Source organism: Prinia subflava, chromosome 3, assembly GCF_021018805.1.
Source record: "Prinia subflava isolate CZ2003 ecotype Zambia chromosome 3, Cam_Psub_1.2, whole genome shotgun sequence".
Lineage (NCBI taxonomy): Eukaryota > Metazoa > Chordata > Aves > Passeriformes > Cisticolidae > Prinia > Prinia subflava.
The window spans coordinates 28,628,889-28,650,574 of NC_086249.1; the positions used below are offsets into that span (position 1 = coordinate 28,628,889).

Sequence of the window (21,686 nt, forward strand, 5' to 3'; positions counted from 1 at the left end):
GCTTATACATACCTCTTTAATATAAAGGAGAGATGTCAGATGGTCATGTCTTGTGTTTTGATTTTCAGGGGACACACCATGATTTTCAATAACCTGATGCTCTACCCATCATGTGCTACATTTCATTGCCTCCCTGGGGACACACACTGGCGATGGGGGATGCATTCGTGTCTGCACACAGCAAAGTGTGTACAGTCTTGGGGGCCATGAGGAAGAGGAGGGGCTGTGTCAGAGCAATGGGCCATTGCCTCTTGGAGCAAAGAGCAGCAGTGACGGTGGCAAGCACCAACACCCATCCTTGGCCAGGTTGCTACATATTTTGGGTAAAATGAGGTGATTTTCCTCATCTTTGAAGGTGGTGTTCCCTATTCTCTTCAAAGGCTAATAGAAAATTAGTTTGCTCTTACATGCATGGTATCCAGAGCAGAACCTCAAACCAATGGGCTAAAGCGAACAGAAGAAACATGACCTACCAAGTAAAGAACAACTTTCCTTGATCCTCAGCCCAGCTTTGGAGATAAAAGTGCCCTGAAGAGTAATACATATATCAGCTAATGGAGCTCACTGCAGGCAATGTCCTTTTACAGTGAAGGTGGGCTTCTAGTTCAAAAGCTGCTGCCAATTTTAAAAAAGACTGCATTAAGCAACAGGAATCATAGGCTCTGGTAGAATAACCCACCAGGTCCCAGAGAGCATTCCGGATGTTTTGATTAAGAATTACTGTCTTGGATTTTATCTGAGACTTCAAGTATGTCCTAGGACAGAGAGGTGAAAGACCCAGATGTAATTCAATTCTAGAAGTGAAATTCAGGCCCATGGGGTCGCCTTGGGAAAAGTTTGGAGGCCACCCTGGGTCTCAGTTGAGCAGGTTTTCATACCATGGCCTGAGAGCAATTTTCTAGCCTTCCGTTGCTGTGATCCAATACTAAAGTAAGATAAGTGCAGATAACTGAGACACAGCCTACGCAGAAAAAGGCCTGGTTGGAAAAATGCCCAGGTACACAGAGAACTCCTCCAGGAGCAGGTTGGGCTACCACAGTGCTTCTGTTTTGTTCTGTACTTATATTACAATGGCAGCTGATTCCCATCAGTTGGTACATGGATATAATTGTCACTTTTGCTTCTGGTCCCTTTCCAGAAAAGAGTTAAGCCATCTCTGTCCTTGCCAAGGCATTGCTAGGTGGCTCTCACCTGGGGCCAGGACTCACCTGAACACTGAATCCTTTGTTCCATTGCCCTTCCTTTGTCAGACAAGAAGCAAATAGTCAGATCACTGTTCACTGGCAAACAGTGTTTTCCTTAGAACATAGGCAAAGAGAATGAGGTCAAAAGGTTTATCACCTGGGGCCTTTTCTTTGTCAAATCTTCATCTAATAACCAACATTTTGGTATAATTGAAGCACCAAATGGAGACAACCATACATGCAGTAAACTGCATGAGTGTTCAAATAGAATGTGTCCATGGAGAAATACTCAGAAATATTAATTTCCTTTGTTTTTCTTCTCATGGTCACAGTGTCACCAGTGAGGACAGCTGGAATGTGCATGCTCTTGCAAAAAGAATGGTCTCTGTTAAAACTTAAAAGATACAGCTTCTCCCTGCTGTGTCCATTGATAAATGCACTTCACTTGCTTATCGGTTTTCTTGCATTTTGATTTAAATGGGCAGGCACCTAAACTCCCAGCCATTTGGAAAAAAAGCTGTGGGTTGAGATAAAGATAGTTTAACAGGACAGAAAAGGAAGGGAAAAATTATTATTATTATTATTATTATTATTATTAATAATAATAATAGAATGTGCAAAACAAGGGATGCACACTGCAGTAGCTCATCAGTTCCTGAATGATGCCCAGCCAGTCCCTCAGCAGAGATTGGTCTCTCCTGGCCAGCTTCCCCAGTTTTATTATTCAGCATGATGCCATATGGTATGGAACGTCCCTTTGGCCATTGGGATCAGCTGTCCTGGCTGTATCCCCTCCCATCTTCGTGTACACTCCCAGCCTCCTCCCACTGGCAGGGCAGAGTGAGCAGCTGGAAAGTCCTTGACAAAGAGTAAGCACTACTTAGCAACAGCTAAAACATCAGTGTGTTATCAGCATTTTTCTCTGCATTATTCTCATCCTAAATCCAAAACATAGCACCGTACCAGTGTCCTGGGGTGACAGGACATTTTCATGCTTTGTATCCCAAATCGTGGTTGGTTTTCTTTTTTTTTGTTTTTGTTTTTTTATTTTTTTTTCCCTGTTCCCGTGTGCCCAGTTTGTTTTGTCTGTGGCTGAGCCCCTGCTAGCTTTAGGCTGCTTTTGCTGGCTTTGCCCTTTGCTTTCTGCTTTTTGCTTGCTTTTTTGCCATCTTTTTCTGCTTTTGTGTTTCCCCTTCTTTCCTTCCTCCCTTCCTTGAAGACATCAGACCTGCTTCGGGCCCTGATTCAAGAACATCAAAGGAACACCCCCCGGAGTCTGCACGTAAAAGAAGCTTTAGCACCCTCCCCAGCAGAGACTACTCACCCTCTCTTAGACTAGTAAAAACATTTCTTGTCATCTCAGACTGTTTTCCTTGTGTTAGGGAGTGGTTTTTTTTCATTGTTTCTCAATAAACAAGTTTTTTCCACCTTCTCCTCTGAAGAAATTCCTCCCGAACCCGGTAGTGAGAGAGAGAGTTGTAGAATTTTGTCCTAAACTAAGACAACCAGCTACTAGGAAGAAAATTACTTCTATCCCAGCTGAAACCATGACAAGCTTTGTACGCTGTAGTTCTTGTACTTTGAAGCCTTCTGCTGCCTCTGCTCTTTGAATGCACCTCTGTGTGCATTTAGAGTTATAAAAAGATTGAAGGATTCCTCTAGGACTGCCTGTCTGTTAACACATAAGGATTGCATGTATCAAACAAGAAACCTATAGACTTCCTGAAACCTAAAATAAGAAAAGAAAATTTGTAATTACACCAGCCTTTCATTGATGAGCTCAGCTTGTTCAGTTGTCCTTAAAAGCCCAGCAACTGAGACAAGCATGACAGCAGGGTCTGGATGTTACAATGTTTGAGTAATTTTGGTTTTGAGAGGTGAGGAACTGACTTCCAACATCAGATTGCAAAATCCACTCCACTAGCACCTGCCAGAGCTGCTAGTAACTAATCCAAGATGGCTCAGAGATCTCAGATTTCAGGCATTTCACATTCAGTAGAAAACAGCTTAATCTCCATCTCCTAATCTTCATGCCATCAGTACAGAGTATGGGGTCTGGGGTTTCCTGCAGCACAATGGCAATTAATGTCTGTGTGCAGCTGAGGACAGGCAGGAGAGGAGTTTTTAACCTCTTTCCTCTTGCTATTGATTTCTCCTCTTAGAGCGTGCTGCTTTAGCTGCAGTGTTGTGTGTTGAACATCTGCTTTGTTGCACCCCTGTCACGGTGCTGCTTTTGCACTGTGTGGCTTTTGGAGTGTTAAAGCTTTCAGTGAAGAGCAAGGTAAAGCTGGGGTTTGATGGTTCCCTCGCTCATTGCTTCTCCAGTGTCCCATATCTCCAGCTAGAGTGTGGGAGTCTGGGTGGGAGCTGGAATCCATGCTCACATGCATTGGCAGAAGGTGACAGCAGAGCCAGCTCTGCTCCCCCTCTTCTCCCTGCTGCAGCAGAAGCCAGATCCAGATGGATAAAGCAAGAACAATATGAATTAGGATGGTGTAAACACACAGAAAAGGCAGCCTTAATTAATTCTATCTTTTTACACTGACATTATGAAAACGTCAGCTCTACATTCCTCTAACTGGAAAAAAAAAAAAAAGAAAAAAGTGAATAAAAAGGAAAAAACCCCTATTTTTATTTGAGTAAGGCTTGTTTTTCTTGAAACTCTTGAAAAATGTAACTATACTGAATATACAATGAACACTGTTTTTTCTATGCTGCATAAAAATATATATGACGAATGATTATTTCTCATCTTTAAGCATTATTTATCCATGCCTCTCTAGCCAGTTATATTTAGGATGAGATGAATCATGGACTGTTTCTGCCCAGTGACTGTAAAAGGAGTCTTAAATGACCATCTCAGATGCAGATGTCTTTTGCAACCGTTTTTGTTGTACTACTCTTCCTTAATTTAGTTTCACAGCTTGGATAGAAAAATCTGTTTATAAACCAGACATCAGATCTCATATGCCAAAACTAAACACAAAATTAATTGATTTTATGTAATAAAATTCCATCTGGAGGTTGTACAAAAATCGTAGGTGATGAAATAACCCCCACAAACATCTCCAGAGGCATGGCTTGCTGAGGTGGGTGCTTCGGTATCCCGTGTGTGCAGTGGGTGGTGTGTAAGTACCATGGCTCTCCCTGCCCATCCCCTTGCCAGCAGCAAGCCTCCCCACCCCCAGCAGGACACACCATGACACAGTGTTCTTAAAACCCTCTCTGCTGGGATGGTGCTGTGGGCATGGCACAGCACAGATGTGGCCAGGTGTTGTTGGTGGTGTCACAGATGGATTAACAGAGTCTGCAGATGGGCTGAACCAGTGACTGCTCGGGTCCTGCAGCCTGAGAAAGGAGCTTGCACATGGTCTGGCCACAGGGAGCATCAAACCTGGCTCCAGAATGTGCAACCAGCTGCCCTGCTTTGCCTAAGCAAATGAATGGTAAGCAACATTAGAAACTCATTAGGGCAGAGAACATCTCTTTTGTTCTCTCTCTCATTCTCTGCTTTATTTCCTAGTAGAAATAATAATTTATTTCCTAGTTTGTTTCCTTATTTCCTAGTAGAGATAATAATGCTATTATTAAATATCTAACTGGATTGCTGAAACATAGTATTTTCTGACCTAAGGTATTGATATTTATGAGATTTAGGCAAAGAGTACCATAAATAAATAAATTTCAATGGGTATAAAAATGAAACACTTCTTGTTTTGTAAAATCATTTATCTTTGTTTATAGAATAATTTATTATTGTTTATTATTCCATAAAACTTTGCAGTGTTTTGCAAAGTAATTTGTCTTTTGCATTTTTGAAAAAAGAATTAATATATTTTAATGCCATACTAGCCATTAAACTGATTGGGACAAGTTTAGTAAGATTAATTTTGCATTCCAATGCTGAGTACTCTGCAGGGCAAATAAAAAACAATTAACTATAACAAACCTTCAGATCTGCTATTCATCTTGCAAACCCAGGAGAAACAGAAGACAGCAATGCTAGCTACATCTAAACTTCATCAATCCCACTGGACCCATTAAAAAGAATAATTTTAGGTTTTTCTCCATATATCCATTTTTCCCATGCATTTTTTTCCATGCTGCAGGAGGGACGAATTTCCCAATGGCAGAGAAGGGGAGGAAGGCTCACCGTAAGGTTCAGGATTGAGCAATAAATACCAGGAAGACAGTGTCAGGTAGAGGTCGTAAACCCAACAGAATAAAGACTTTTTTATTGCCCTTCCCTGCATTTGTGGGATGGGGTTTGGATAGTGGTTGAGCACTGGAATGAGTTAACCTTGCCATTTTTTGCTGTCAGTGACTCCTAAGTGACTCAATCAGCTCTTGAAAACAAAAGCACTCTTGTGTCAAATTCTCATCTCGGGTTATAGATAGTCATTACCTCTGAGAGGGTGCTCAGAACATGTGTAGGAGTTTCCCTCAGCCAAGAGAGGATTTTGAGGTGTCTGGTTTTTGACAACCCAATTTTCTTTCCATGCTTCAGCTCTTTCCTGACAAGACAGTTGTACAGAGTATTTGCAATTTTTTTGGTTCAAGGATTTTAGTAAGTCTAGTGAGGGCAAAATCTTCTGTAGAAAGTAACAGAGAAAACTTTCTTTTTTTGAGCAAACATTATTTGTATTTTTAAAATTCAGATATTAAATACAAATATAAGTATTTTTTTAAAATTTACATTCACGGCTGCTTGTTATCTTGGCTGTCTGCTAGCATTGGTCAGAATTAGAATGAAATACCGGGATTCCTCAGACACACAGCATCAAAGTGATTGATCTCCTTATGCTACCCACCTTTCTCTGGCTAACACCAAGCTCCTCCCAAGTTCATCAGGCACCCTGATATGTTAGCCCATTAGCAGCCTCTTTGCTCCTTCAAAACATACACTTGCTGTGTTCTGTTCCCTATGAACATCCTTTTGCTTGTCTCTTGTAATGGGTTTTAAAAATGCCTAAATTATATGGAAATCTTTAGAAAGACTATGGTTGGTTTTTTTCACTCTGGTATGGTGCAGAGGGGAAATGCAGGGCCCATTGCTCCCATCAGCAGTTACCTGAAAGACATTTTGGGTTTGACCTTTGCAGGGAGATACCACCAGAAATCCCAGTGGGCTGCAGTGGGATCGTGTAAGGAAGCTGGGCAGGCTCTGCTGGCGACTTTCCAGCGGGAGCTGTTCAGATGGGATGGCCCCTCTGCTCCTCTCCTAATCCCTGCTGAAGGGATTATGGCATTGTGCTTCCTGAGGGGCACTGGTGGATGCAATCTGCTGCTATGAGAGGGATTTGTCCTAGGATGATGCTGAAATGCAGACTCAGAAGGTGCTGTTCTCTTGCAGCAAACCCATTATGTTGGGAGCTACGAAAGATCTGTAATGGTGTGTGCTTTTACAATGCCTGTCTGTGGGAATTTGGGCTCTGTGCTGAACTCCTCAATTCTGCCCCAGTTCTGTGTTATACTGTAACAACATTGAAAATGAATGTTTTACATTCATCTGCCTTCTGTGACACAGATTTGCAGGGCTCTTTGGGTTTGCTTTCAGTGCAGTTGGTTCTTGATTTGAAGCCTTGTTTCCACAGTCCTTCAGAAGACCCCTAAATGTTAACTCAGTGTCAATTTACATATTTAATTGTGGCTTTAGAATTAATTTTCCCTCCTTATATTTGCTGTCATCATAATTTCCACAAGGTAGTACATATTGATAGTGGAAAAATAATATTTTTATTCTCACGTCAGGCTTCTTAATTTTTTTTGTGTTTCAAAGGGAAGATACTGTTATCACAAACCAATAAGAACTAAGATATTTCTACCAATAATGTCTTAAGACAATTTTTTTTCCATTTAAAACTGGCTACTGTAGTGGAACTGAAGGGAAAGCACACACGAGCCTCTATAGTGTAAGGTTTCCCAAGGAGGCTGCAATTGTATCAATACTACACAATGATAGACTCAAAACTGGCTTCAGAGTGCCTGCTACTTGCAGGCCTGTACAGCCTGAAAGAATTTCATAGGAAAGCAGGAGCACCTCGCGGTGCTGTCACAAGACCCAGAAGCTTTTGACCCTGCCGAGGTAAATAAATAGGCATGCAATTTTGCATGTGTGTATGGCAAGAGAAAAAAATTTAAAAATTGTTACTTACTTGCTTTGTGAGCACTTTAAATATTACACTTTCTGGGTTTGAGTGCCCCTTCCAACCAAACCATTCTGTAATTCTTCCTTTTTCAGAAGAACTGGGACCCACAGTGCCCATGCATCTAAAACTGAGGACTTTGCCTCCAAAGCCCTCAGTAAAGTCTAGGATGAACAGAAAGAAGAGGGAGATGCACTGTACTCCTCAGTGCTAATCTTGATGTGAACAGAAGCTGAATGTTCCATTTTCAAAGTTTGATTTGGCTTTCTCTTACTGAAGCAAATTCATGGGTTTACTGGCTTTTAAAAATAATGTTTGTTTCAATCATGTTTAACCAGTCTAATCCCTCATAAAGTATTTGATCTTTTAAAGCACATACTTAGGTTTATATTTAATCAGTATTTATTGGGGGCAACAAGCAGGGAAAATGAAGGCTAGAGTAGAAGCACAATGTGGTAAAACTAAATGAAAACTGAAAACAAAAGCAGTGTGACATAGTGCAGGTATAATAGGGTTTAAGAGCTGAGTGACAAATGAGTTATATGGAAAAGGCAGAGTAAGTGGGGCTTTGGGGCTGGAACGGTGCTTTTTTGTTCAAAAGCAGCGCCCTTCTCAGCTAGGCCTGGGCTGCCAGCTGCAGGTGCCTCTGCAGGAGCTGAGCCCTGGCTCAGGCCCCTAGATGGGGTTAGAGCACTGCGATTCTCAGCTGCTCCTGCTGCTCCATCTGCACTCTGAAGGGAGCGGCTGGTGAAACAGGCAACGACCTAAGAGGGTCTTTGGAGGGGTCACATCGTGTTGGCAGCTGCCACCCAAACTAATCAGCCAGCATTGGGTTGCTTTTCTCAAGTAATTGTGTGAAATACAACCAGATTCTTTGAAAACTGAAGCTTTCTTACTTGACAGCTGTTTCTCAATTATGTCAGTGCGCCCTTGAATTCTTGTCTTTTGTATCAAATTAAATGTTTCTGCAGATACAGAGGCATGTCTGATGTTGCAGATTGTGGGCCAATTTTGTTTGAGTGAACCAGCTCTTACAAGGTAACAAACCTTAGAAGAGCAGAGAGTAAATTCACAAACCTAACTTTCACCATAAATTGTATATTTCTATGTGCCTCCACAGTCTGGAGCTGCCTATCAAGTGTTCTTTATAATAACACAACTGGGCTTTCAAAACACGGGGAGAAAAGCCTGCTCCTGGAGAAAGGACAGCTATGTCCTTGTAACAGTCATAGAGAAAAATAAAGATGGTCTTTGATTTAGGGTTGCTATTCAGTGCTACACAGTTTGTATCTGTGGTGTATGCCCCCATGAATAGAAGTTCCTTGGCTGCAGGGGCTGCTTGTGCTGCTGTTCTGTAGGGAATGACACTGGACTGTCTCTTTATCAAGGAGCAGGAGCTCTTGGGAATGACAGTTCCTGTCTGCTGCTGGAAGAGGTTGTTTGTGAAGGGAAACTGTGCTGATTGTGGAAGTGTGGGGAGGCAAAGGAGTGGCATCAGTAGGTGCTGTGCTGGCACCTCTTTGCTTTGCTGGTGCTCATTACCCAGCACGTTTCACTGGTTAAGCTCCTGCTAGAGCTGGGCTTACTTGGGGTAGCTGCTTTGGACCACAGAATCACCGAGTGGTATGGATTTGTTAAAGATCATCCAGTTCCAGCCTGCACTATGACAGCGAGAGACACCTTCTTCTGGACCAGGTTGCTCAAATCCCCATCCAGCCTGGTCTTGAACACTTCCAGGAATGAGGCATGCACAACTCTGGGCAGCCTGTGCCACTGCCTCCCTGCCCTCGCGGTAAAGAGATTCTTCTATTATCTGATCTAAACCTACACTCTGTCAGTTTAAAGCCATTCTGCCTTGTCCTATCACTTCATATCCTTGCAGAAAGTCCCTCTTCTGCTCTTCTGTAAGCCCCCTTAAGGTGCTGGGAGGTGCTGTAATGTCTCATCAGAGCTTTCTCTTCTCCACAGTGAACAACCCCAGCTCTTCCAGCCTGTACTTATAGCAGAGGTGTTCTCTCCTCTGAACACACTTCACGTTGGCACACACGTGTTTGAACAAGGCTTGTATATCTGCAGACAGTCATTTTCCAGGGTCACAGTGGCCAATGTGTCTGCTGCCAACTGAAGAAGCTGCTGTTGAGCATGCTACAGCATGCAGGTATTGTTGCAGTATCCTTATAGACTCATTTTGGAAGCAATTGAACTAGTTACCCCAAAAATCCAGATTTTACCAAAAAAACCCCACAAAAACCCCAAACAACCCAACCACAAAACAGGTTTTCTGAGAATTATATCTGGTAGATGTGGTATCACACTGATGACTGCTCCTTATCTCGGAAGATGAGCAGGAGACTGGTGTTTGGCAGTTATTAGGGCACAGCTGGATGTGTTTACTGCACATGGGCTTGTTCAGATTACAAGTGCCCGAGTGCAGGGTGGCATTCCTGGGGCAAGGCAGCAACACTCAAATCTGAAGCAGAGCTGAGGCTACTGCCTTTTGTTTACTCAGGCACCCGTTTGTTTTGCACTTGAAGAAAATGCAGCCTGACTTCTGGCCCTCAGGGAGGAGAGTCAGAGAGGGAAGCGAGTGCTGAGAGTGCAGAGATCAGAAAACTTAGAGTAGTTATTTTGGATACTGGTACCAGCATGACTGCAAGGGAGAGAAGCTACGTGCTGCCCTACAACCTGCTCTGGAGGTTTGCTCCCATGGGTGGGCTGTGATTGATATTAGAGTAGCTCACTGAAAGCTGTATAAGGCATATTTGTGCACAGGGAGTAATTTCTTTGTTTTTTAGGATAGATGTGAAGAGGCTGAGGAGGGAGCAGGATGGAAGTGCAGTAGGTGCAGGGTCAACAGCTGTCAGGACACTCTGTCCTTCTGCACCTCTAATGAAGCACATTTGCTTTAATTCCCCCCCCGAAAAGGGTAAGAGGGAGCATGCTGCATTTTCTCCCTGGTCCGGAAGCATTGCCACCACAGAGGTCTCCCCTCCAGCTTTTTGATCCTGACAAGATTCGGTCTGGAGCTGTCACCAGTTTATTCCGCACAGACCATTTAGACAGGTATCTTCAGCTCTGCTACATGGATCTTATTTTCCAGCTGTCATCTTGTATGAAGAAGCAATTTGTGGGGTAACCAGATCAGTCAGAATTGATAAATTCTTCCCATTTCATGAGAAAAACTTTATGTGTTTAAAACAGTGGAAAAACCTTGCTATAGGGAGGTGTGTGGAAGCAGAGCCCTGCATACCACCTCCATGTCTCCTGGGGACGGGACCCATGGGTTCTGTGCAATTTACAGCAAGATTTAATTATAATAAATAATAAACACAAAGGCATCTGCGTGTGTGGGGTCTTTCAGCCAGATTACATGAATTAGCTGACACAAGAGAATACTCTAAAACTAATTAGCTCTTTCTATTCACCAATAAAGAAGTTATTTCAACCTCCTTTTTAAATTGGTCATTTGAGGGTGGATTAAGCTCACATTAAAACGTTTCTTGATTCTCAAAATAAGCAGGTGGTTTAGTTACACAATTAGACAATTTTTTAGACAATATTGTACTTTTTTTATCAGTGTATTACTAGTAGGAAAAGTTTGTCCCTATGTTGTTGACACATCAACAGGAAAAGTGTCTTTCTTTGCTGTTTTTCTCTCCCATATCAATTATTTCAAAAAGGTTTGTCAGCACTGTAGAAGTCCAACCACCAGGATAATTGGGTCACACACTTTGATTTGAAGTGACCCCTCACTATGAGTATTGGCCTCATTATTGAAATCTGCCCATTTGGTTTGACTTCTGTGCATGAGGATGTCAGGGGCCAGCTCCAGTACTGGCAAGATTCCTGCCTCAGATACAGACATAAAATTATTTCCTTCAGAGCCTCTATCAGCACTCAGGGATTATACGAGGGGCAGGACATGGCATGAGGCATCATAAAAATTGTAATGTAGAAAATGTAATAATGCATTATCAGCTCATCTAAATCAGTTTATCACTAAGTCACTCCAAATTTAAATATGTTATTTCACCTCACTCCTAGTGATGGATGCTGGTAAAGATCCCACCAGTGCAGAAGGCTGGGTAATGGTCTTGGTGACCCACCCTAATTCCAGCATTGTGAGGTAAGGCTTTGCTAACACTGCTGCTATTATTGCTGTGTCTGCCTTCCTTATTAGGGAAATCTGAGATTTAATTTCTTCTTGGACAGCCTCAGACAGATCAAATCATCACTGAACTGGAAGATGGCAAAGCCCTTACCATAACACTTGCAGCTGACCCAAACTTCTGGAAATGGGTAAAAGAGTAGGGAGGATAACCTGCAGATGCCAAAATTACCTCCAGCCACAGCCAAATCCTTGCAGAATAGCAGGAGGTAGTGACTCATCTGGTCAGCCTTGTTATACTGCATGGGGCTTTGTCCTACCCAAAAGTGCATGGTTTTGGGATGGAACCAAGGGCACCTCCAGAGCCTGCAGGGAGGGCATAGAGAAGCCCAAATCAGGCTCTGCATGGTGGTGCAAGGCAAGAGGATAAGAGGCAATGGGCAAAAGCTAAAATCTGAGAGGTTTGGATGGGTGTAAGGAGAAATCCTTTGTCTATGAGGACACCCACCCCACCACCCAGAAAGCCTCTGCAGCCTCCCTCCTTGGAGGCTGTCAAGACCCGAGTGAAGCACTGAGCACCTGAGGCAGATCTTGGAGTTGACCTCCCAAGGTCCCTTTTAGCCTGAATTTTTCTCTCATATTATGGAAAAGCCCAGTGCTACCAAGGGAGATGTGGGCAGAGATATATATGTGCAGGAAAATATCCAGTAGAGGAGCTAATGCACCTTCTCATTTGGCAGTGTCGTAGTGTCACCTAACATTGGGACAGTTTAGGGGTGAGTCACAGATTTAATGAAGTATTGGGTAAAGTGCCTTTGTTGTGAGACTCTTAATAAGCTCATCTACTTAGCTTAATGAAGTGAGGATTGAGAGCCAGCTTTGATCCCTGTAACTGTTTATTTGAGGAACAAATTAGATTGTGGAGTTTCTAGTGTATCAGATGAAGTCACAGCAAAATCCAGTGGCTGAAGTCAAAGTTAGATGGATTCAGGAGAGAGGTCAATAATAATCACTAGTAAATCTTTTCAATAAGATTTCTGATTTTTGGAAAATAAGTTGCCGTGGATTATGATCAGTCCTCTGCTGTATTTTAAATCAAATACATTTGTTTGACAGATACAGTCCACCTTAAAGGAGAGTGGATCACCTTCAGGTGAGTCCCCTGCCCCTCCTGATGCAAGCTGTGGTATCTGAGTGGGTGAACCTGAGCAGTGGTGCTGGCCTCATTTCCCTCTAGTACAGCCCAGGGAAGGCACACAGAGCTGCATTCAATAGCCTCAAAACCACAACTTTGTTTCCAATGATCTGTTTTGTCACTTGGACAGATATTCAGCAAAATACTTATTCTTCTTGTAAAAGTATAAATACTTCCACCATCAAGAGGCAGCTTAAATTAGACTTAGTTCCTGTGCCTTGGTCATATGGACAGTCATACTTCACTCTTTGCAGCTGTCAGTGTGATAGAGACAATGATTCACTAAAATGCAGCATTTCATTACTCATCTCTGTAATTCACAAAATGTGAAACACTTCTGATGAAAACCACATATGAGCATTACGGTGTTGCAACTAATTGACAATCAGAGGCTTAACCTTTATTTCAAATAATGCAGACTCAATGTGAGCTCATAGTAAAAAACACGTATCCTTTGTCCTCAGCATGTTTAGCCAGCACTCGAGATGTACTCCACTCTAGAGCAGTTTTCATCAAGAGGTTTAAATACATTTAAATGTTAAGTAATTTACTGTCCAGCATTTTTATGAGAAAAAAAGGATAAGGTAATGGTTTGATTATAAGAGCATATGCTGAGGACCAGCAGTACACTGCACATAATTCCTCACGATAACGCTGGTCTTTGTAAGCCTAGGCATGATTTTTCAAGAGTTTTTTATTTAGAAAAGTGTATTTACATTTTAATCTGCCTAGTGTGATGGTCCTCTTGAAATCCACCAATTCTTACAATCCAACTATTACTGCCTACCCCATTGGAATGAATCTTACATTGGTGAAGAAATTACTGCAACACCATGACCTGCATCAACTACCAGAATGCATTCCTGTGTAAATCCTTCTAGATTGATTCTAAATGGATTATTCTTTGTGTGCTTCACCAATACAGTGAAGTAATGCAGTGAATCTTGCCATTGAACTTTGTTTCACTTTCACAAATATATATTAAACTTCTTGTGCTAATACCTTTGACAGTGACTGAGTGGTTGTAAATCTTCGTTACTTTGGTCGGAGCATGGTGCTAATAGCGCCAGGGTTGTGAGTTAAATCCCTGTATGGCCCAATCACTTCAGAGTTGGACTTGATGACCTTTGTGGGTCCCTTTCAACTCAGAGTACTCTGTGGTTCTGTGATTCTGTGAATACAGTCAGCTAACAGTTGTCAGAGTGCTGCCAGCTGAGGTGTGAATGGGTATTGAGAAGCACAGATGGATAAGCAGAATCACGAGGAACGACTCATCCAGAAGTTGAGGGATGCAGAAATACAGCCCTAACTGGGAATCAGACATCCCAGGCCATCCAGGACTTCTAATAAACTGAGACCATGACATCATCTTCAATGATAAGAATGTCTTAAATAGCACATGTAACAGTGGATAAACTCACATACCTTATGCACCCATTCTGTTCTTTATCCTGATAGTAAAATCAGCCAGAGATGGCCATAAGTGTTGAAATTCCCGCTGCTAAACATCACCACAGGATACATGAGATTTCTTGGGGTTTTTTTCACACCCTAGGAGCCTGAGCAGGTTCAACACACCTGCTCTGTGAGAATTTGGGGGTTTTTCCCAAAAAAACATATATCCAAAAATTTTTAAGTCTTAATGTTTCTTATTTCTCTAAGGAAATCAGCTGTAGAGAGATACTGCCTAGTTTTCTATCACCAGGTGTTTTTCCTCTTCCATGCCCAACAAATTGCTGCATTCACAGTGAAGATGTGTGGTTGCTGTAGGCTATACTGCTAGACAGTGAAGAAGGTCAGGAAGCTCCTGGAAGGAAAGCAGACCTTACAAGGGCTGAGCCCATCCTCAGTGATTGTCAAGGGTAGTAGTTTCAAGGTTTCCTAAAACTTAGCTACTTCAAGTGCATGTGAGATAAACCTGAGCTTAAATTCACTTATAATTAGAAAATATATATATGTAAGTGCCTGGATATAAGGCCTTTGTTTTCTCTATTGTTTCAAGACCCAAATTGTCACAGCTGTGGCCTGGGACAAGTGCATGCCTTGGTTCCTTGCATGTACCCTGAATGCCAAGGACATTCACACCCTGCTGAGCAAAAGTTTGGCATCTGCATACGGCCCAGCATGGAGAGCCAAGCTAAGGGAGAATACGTGGCTCAGAGGGTATCTGCCATCACTCATTCTGAGAAAATATTGAACTCAAAACCAGACCATAAACCTGAACTGAATGAAGCTGTACATGACTATTTTTAGCATTTCTTCATCTAATAAAACTTGCCTTGCCTATACTATTTTACAGAAATTTTTGTATTTTTAAAACTACAGATATAAATTAAAATTCCAGTGTGGAACTTGCTGACAGAGTCATTGGCTGCATTGCAAAGGGTGCATACTGCATACCAATCCATATTAACTTTTATTTTGCTTTAGGATATCACAGTTCATTAAAAATAGAATAAATTGCATATAGAACAATATGACACATGTAGTCTTAGGTTTTAAAAGTAATTCCTCATACATGTTCCTTCTGGAAGAGAAAAATACAACTGCAGAATTTCTCTTTAAGTGATCCACATAAATCTGATACCACAGTTTCTCACAGCAGTTCTGCATTGCTGCCAGTACAATTTTAGAGTGAAGTGTAATAATAACCTTAATGGCCAAGAAACCATATTAAATAGGTATTGTAACAGGTAATATATTGTGAAATCATGCATGGAAGAAGTGTGCATTTGGGTATTTCATAACACTCAAAATCAGAAAATGAGGTATCCTGGAGAAGAAAGGCTCTCCTAGAAAGTAAACAAGAGGGTTGCCACAGAGGTGAACGTGGAGCCAGCAGCAGAGACAGAGGAATTCTGTGTGTGACACTGTGACCCTTCACTGCAAGTGCACCCTCTGCATCTGAGGCATTTCATGCTCATGCACAAAATGCTCCTCCACCTCCTGCAGCACAGGTTCTGTGGGCACAAGCAGTGCTACCAATGCTGAAACTCCTTTCAGATCTCCAAGGGGCTCAGGGGAGACTTGAGGGAGCTCAGCAGGACACAGCTTTCTCCATGAGGTTCCTGGTGAATCATCTGGGGTATGGGACAGGCTGGCAGTGGGCATGGGGCAGGGGGGCATTGCCAGGCACTGCCAAGTCTTCCCAGAAAGCCTGCAACTGCTGAAAAACTGTGCAATGTGCCTGTGCTCTGAACCTGTTGTTGGTGTCCCCGTGAAGGGCAGCTGGCTCTGAAGAGCATCACTGGTAGTTGCAGGGGAGAATCTAAGCTAGTAGCTTCTCTTTCTCTGCTGGTGTTCAGGGCAGACTAAGAGCCTTGGAGTGGGCTGGCTGGGAGCATGGCTGTGGAGCCTGTGCCTTTTGGGACCGTTCCTTCCAGAACAAGACAGAGCCTGTAAACACAAAAATTTAAATGCTTTTGCATATCTACTCAGAGCACACACTCTTTTCACTGTGGTGAAGGAAGAAAGAATTACAAATATTTAGATGTTTGGTCTTGCTTGTCTTGAAAGTTGGCTAAATGTAGAAGGCATCCCAGCAGGCGTCCCACCAGGGTGCCTCAATATGCATCAGAGCTGACATCCCACCAGGCACCACCCCAGTGGCACTGCAGGCATCACTGCAGGCATGCCACCAGTCCCTCTCAGCAGGCAGGAGAGCAGGCCAGTCAGCAGACATCTCTCCACAGCGTCTCATCTGCACACTGCAGCAGGGACCATGACAGGGTGGTGCTCTGCTGCCAGCCCTGCTTCTGAGCCTGATGGGGGCAGGCAGATGAGGAAGGCAGGGCTGTTCCCTTGGCAGGGACAGGCAGTGCAGGTGACTGATCACCCACAGGTTAGCCCAGGTGGGGTAAGGAAGGGCTAAAGAACAGAGAAGCAGCAGCCTCAGAGAGCGTCCAACAATTGCTGATGGAAAGAGAAATCCTGAAGGTGTCATGCCAGCTCCTCAGCCAAGTTTTAAGGAGTTTTTAGGCATGTTTAGTCCAAAAACAGTAAAAACCTGCTTTCCCTCTACCAGCTATATGTTTCAGGTCCAAAAAATACAGTTTTTATTGTGAAATTGAGCCTCTGGCTGAACATACAGAATGTGACCTTGGGTGGTCTATGGCCACCAGTGTTCGGGAGAGCAATTCCATAGCAGCACGCTATACAGGGAAAAAATAAAAAGAAGAAGCCCTGGTGCAGATAAGAAATGACCATTTACTTTCTCAAATACTTTTTTTCACAGGGCCTGGTTGGGCTGTGAGCACCCCATGCTCACAAACAGAGAGACAGAGCAGCCACGGGGAGCCAAGTCTGGAGCTGCCTGACCAGCCTCTCTGCCCAGTGAAGTGAATAACCTCATATTGTAAAAATGATCTTCTGAAATCTCATTGGAATCTCAAGGCTGCTAATAAAGTCTTGTTCCACATCCCTCACTTCCCCTCTCATTAGCAAGGCAGAACCACTTGGGTTTACATTTAAAATGAGGAATAATCTGTTCTCTAAATTAGGACAGCTGAGGAGTTTTTGTGCCCAGGGTAGCAGAGCATCAGGAATGATGACATTTGAATACACATTCTGGTGTCCAGGGGCAAACCCCCCACTAGTGCCCTGAGATGTGAGGCATAAATAGACCACATCCTACTCTGCAGGCATATACATTTGACTTCTGAGTTTCTTTTCAAGGTCTTGTTTCCACTTACAGAATTTATTTACAGTCTGCTTATATGAAATTTCAAACATTTCTTAAGAAATAAAGTTTCCTTGCATCATAGGAATATTTTTGATATGTATGAACATTGGATAACAAAAATATATTGTGTTGAGGCTTTTTCTGAACTCATTCCATTGTTGTCTGGATACCAAGGTAAGGAAACCGGCACTGGTACAGCTGTTTTGGAAAATGAACCCTGATGTCAGTGCTGTGCAGTCTGGGAACAGATGAACAGATAAAACTCACTGACACATGGGCTGGAAATGGAGGAAGTGCTCCAGGTCTTGCTCTGGTCTGAGTCTGTGAAACTCCAGTGTTGTTTCTGTTCTTGCTGTGCCCCCACCAGTGACTTGAAGGAGGTCTGTGCTCAGGCTTGCTGTGCAGTTTTGGATCCCCAAACACAGGGTTTGTAAAGACAAACTCTGACTAAGCCTGTTCTGCAAGAAGTTTACATGTTTCCTGTCCAGCCTTGATGGACACAACTGAGTGTCTGTCCAAACTGTTTCCCCATCTAAAGCACAGCCTTTGGCCATACAAATGTGGCACTGAAGAGGGCTCCTACTGTGGTTTGGATTTTCTGCACTATAAACATTGATGTTCAGGTGATGAATCCAAGGGGATGAAAAGATGGTGTCACACATTTCAAATGACAGTATTTTGTGCATTTCCTACTTGTATTTCAAATATTAGGAAGGCAACAAGTTGGTAATTTCATTTACAGATGGTTTGGCAATACTGGCACCCACATTTGTTCACCTCTGCTGTTCCCTGTATTTGCCAATCCCCCTGTGTTTTGTCCATATGCTGGTCCAAGGTCTTCCCCCAATTACTTTCTAATGGTGGTTATAGGATACCTGAGCCATGTGTGACTGTGAGTTTAAATACTGGCACAAGAACAGTTGATACACTCTTAAATGGTAAAAAGATTTTCTGGAAGTTATTTTAAAGAAAGAGTGAAGAGGAAGGGATTGCATGAGTTTACTGAGAACTGTCAAGGTCAAGGTGTACCTGCCATTAGTGATGCATCAGTAAAAGATCTCTCAAAATCCAAATTTAATTAAGTCCTTGCCATCTTGCCATACCCAGTTGGATCAGACTTTCTTTAAATCAGTGGTGCTATTAAACACCTACAAGTATATTACACTTCCTGCCAAGGTAATACATGCACTTGTGTACTTCCTTTTAAAATTCTTTTCAAATAACTAAATTGATTTCAAAATAGGAGTGGGAGTTTTAACATCATAAAAATGGTTTGGACCCAATGTTTTTATTCCCTGATAATGTTGCAGCAGACTAATTTATGGGCCAAGGAAAAACTATGGAAACTTCATGCACTAGTATCCAATACTTTACATTTTTATTGAAATAACTTCACTTTTCAGCAAACAGCTAGCTAGTAAATCTGGTGAGGACCAGGAAATGAACATCACCTTGCAATATCTCACTTTGCATTTTATCCATGACCTGATCCAGGCTCTGTCCTGGAGTCCCAGGACAAGAGCTGGGTCTAGAAGCATCTGACTTCTGGGGACCCCCACTCGTGCCTGGACCAAGCCCTTGAGCACTTTGGTTGTTGGAGCTGCATATGGGCATGGGCACAGCAGCCACTCTGCTTCTGACAGTAGGTTTCCCCACCCACTAAACTGGCTAATAACAGCAAAATTTCAAAAGTCTTTTAGTTAACCATAGGGAATAAAATAAGCCAAAAAAAGAATGTGAGGACGGTTTTATTCAGGACAGGTTTGAATCCAGCATCTAATTTAGCTGATATACTTTGAAATATATATAGATTCAACATTTACTCTTGAGAAGTTGAAGGTTTCTTAAAAGGTCATATTTCATTTTGTATTAGAACATGGCACATTGGCTTTCTGCTTGTGGTTTTTCTGCACATATGAGCGCTTAAGGTAAAATGCTTTTTATTTCCAAAAGCAGCAAGTGTGCAGACACTTAATAAAAAATAATTTCTCCATGCCCATTTCTAGTCAGTAGAAAGTTTTTCTCTATCAAGCAGTAAAATAGAGGAATTAATGCTGATTTCTTCAGATTTCCATCTGAGATCCTCCAGAAAGTAATGAATATCATAGTAATACAAAATTGCTCTTCACATTCAGCACCATTCCCAGATGATTTGTCTCTCAAACTGATCACACCAATCTTAGCTGCCTGCTTTATTTTTATGTGTTCTGGGAAATCAAAACAGAACCGATTTTGCCTTATCAATTGTAACTTCAACCAGACAAGATACAAAGCATGTGTGACCCCTACTCCCTCACTCCTTGGTCTTAGAAGCATGACTGAAGTTAATGCTGTAACTACTGTGATGTAACTAACAGAATAAAACTGAGAGAACAAGGCCCAGAATATTTACTCTAAATTTTACAGGAGCTTGGTCTTTGGAGTCTGGTTTTGACTCTGTTAAATTGAGTGTGGACCCAGCTATGTCATGCCAGATGTCCAGTGCTAAACTGAAAGGTGTATCTGCTTAAACATGCAGCATTTTACTGCTTTAATTAAAGTAGCAACACCCTGGGTGTGCACACCACTGACAAGAGTGGCTGTCATAGAATTTGTGAGTCAAATAGTAAAACTTTGCCAATCTGACCTGTTTTTTGTTTAAGTGGCCAAGGGATTTTCCTCCAGGTCCTGGCAGCGGGTGCAGAAGGCTGAGGTCAAAGCAGGGCACTCAGCCAGGCTGTTCCTCCAGAGGAGGTCACCTTTTGCAGGTGAGCTACAAAACTGCAGCTCTGGTGTTTGAAGCAACCCTCTATGAAGTTCCACAGTAAAGTGTCAGGAAAAACTGGTTTGGTCCCTGCGGTCATGGAGCAATAAAGCAAAACTAACTTTGAATCAGAGAAAGTGTGAATTGTCTTTGAACTGAAGCCACTGGCACAGTGCAAAAACAAAAATTGGAGAATGGAGACAGACAGCAAAAGGCATGTGTGTGTGTGTGTGTATGTGTATGAGAGAGACAGAGACAGAGACAGAGACACTTCCATAGTGTTGAAAGAAATTGTGTTTTCCACCTGATCCATCCTCATGAGATCATTATTTACGTGGGCAGATATTGATGGGACAAAGGGGCATGGCTTTAAACTGTCTGAGAGCAGGTTTAGACTGAAAGTAAGAAAGAAATTTTTTATGATGTGTATGGTGAGGCAGTGGCACAGGTTGCCCAGAGAAACTGAGGATGGCCAGTCTCTGGAAGTGTTCAAAGCCAGGTTGGATGGGGCCCTGAGAAGTCTAGTCTAGCGGAAGGTGTCCGTGCCCACAGTGTGGTGGGTTGTAACTAGATGGTCTTTAAAATGTCTTTAAATCCAAAATACTCTGTGGTTCTATGCTTTGGTGACTTCAGGTTTATTAAAATCATCTGCTAATTGCAGCCTTGCGAATATTCACAATGTCCTGCTTGCTTCCCTAGAGTTTTGTGGATGACTCACTGTGATATTTTTGTTTTACAGAAGGCAAAGGAACATTTTTCTATCACACCAGTCTGTAGGGAAGCGTTTCTCTCTGGAGCTGGCTGTTGTTTGTGCAGATGCAGCTTCACATGCAGTATTCCTCTGCCATGCTCACTGACACTTCAATCTGCCTGAACATGCTAGCAGCAAAAACAGATGAGAAAACACCCAAAGGGAAACCACAGAGCATCTGAAAATGCCAGAAGATAACATAGTTTGCAGAACACCATCTCTTCCTGAGAAAACCTTCAGCTGATCAGCACGCCTCACCTAACAGGCACAGGAGGCCTGTGTGCATGCCTAATTTAGCTTTGCAAGTATGTCACTGGGCACTGGAATGGAAATCTACCTAAAGTTTACGACATTGTAGGAATTCAGAAGATAACAGCCTTTAAACACGAGAAATACACACCAAAGCTGACCACAGGTGCCCCAGCTCCAGCCCTCCTGGAGACAGGGACTGCAGGGAGTGGCCACCTTCTCCCAGCTCTGGCTTGACTGTCCATCTGCTGGTGTGTGAGATCAGAGAGGGGTGCAGCTTTTGAAGGTGAATCAAATCACCCCAAGACAGGAATTTTGTCTTATTAATCTCATCCTGAAAGTAGGCTCCTCCATTCTCCTGGGATGAGTTTAAGAGCTTAGAACAGGTAAAGCTAACCCCATCTGTGTAGCCTTTCCTGGTTAGAAAGTTTTGAATGTAGTCTGCCATTATAAATCCATTTTTTTGGGGAAAAAAACCATTTTGGTCCCTGCTTTAGAATATTCAGAAATCATATATTCAAGTCTAAAGTAGTTGCTTTAGGCTCTCTTTTTAATCAGTGGAGGAGAATGGGCACCTCTGGCAGGATAGTCATCTGCTTTGGGAGAGCTGGTGGGCTGCTTGGCTGAAT

The 21,686-nt window shown here is 42.7% G+C and overlaps 1 long non-coding RNA gene across 1 annotated transcript; it reads left to right on the forward strand.

The window, feature by feature from the left end:
- Positions 1-611: 611 nt before the first annotated feature.
- Positions 612-17,364, forward strand: LOC134548596 (uncharacterized). Its single transcript, XR_010079818.1, has 4 exons — positions 612-4,630; positions 11,375-11,456; positions 12,555-12,591; positions 16,868-17,364. It is a non-coding gene; the product is annotated as an uncharacterized LOC134548596 (long non-coding RNA).
- Positions 17,365-21,686: the final 4,322 nt, after the last annotated feature.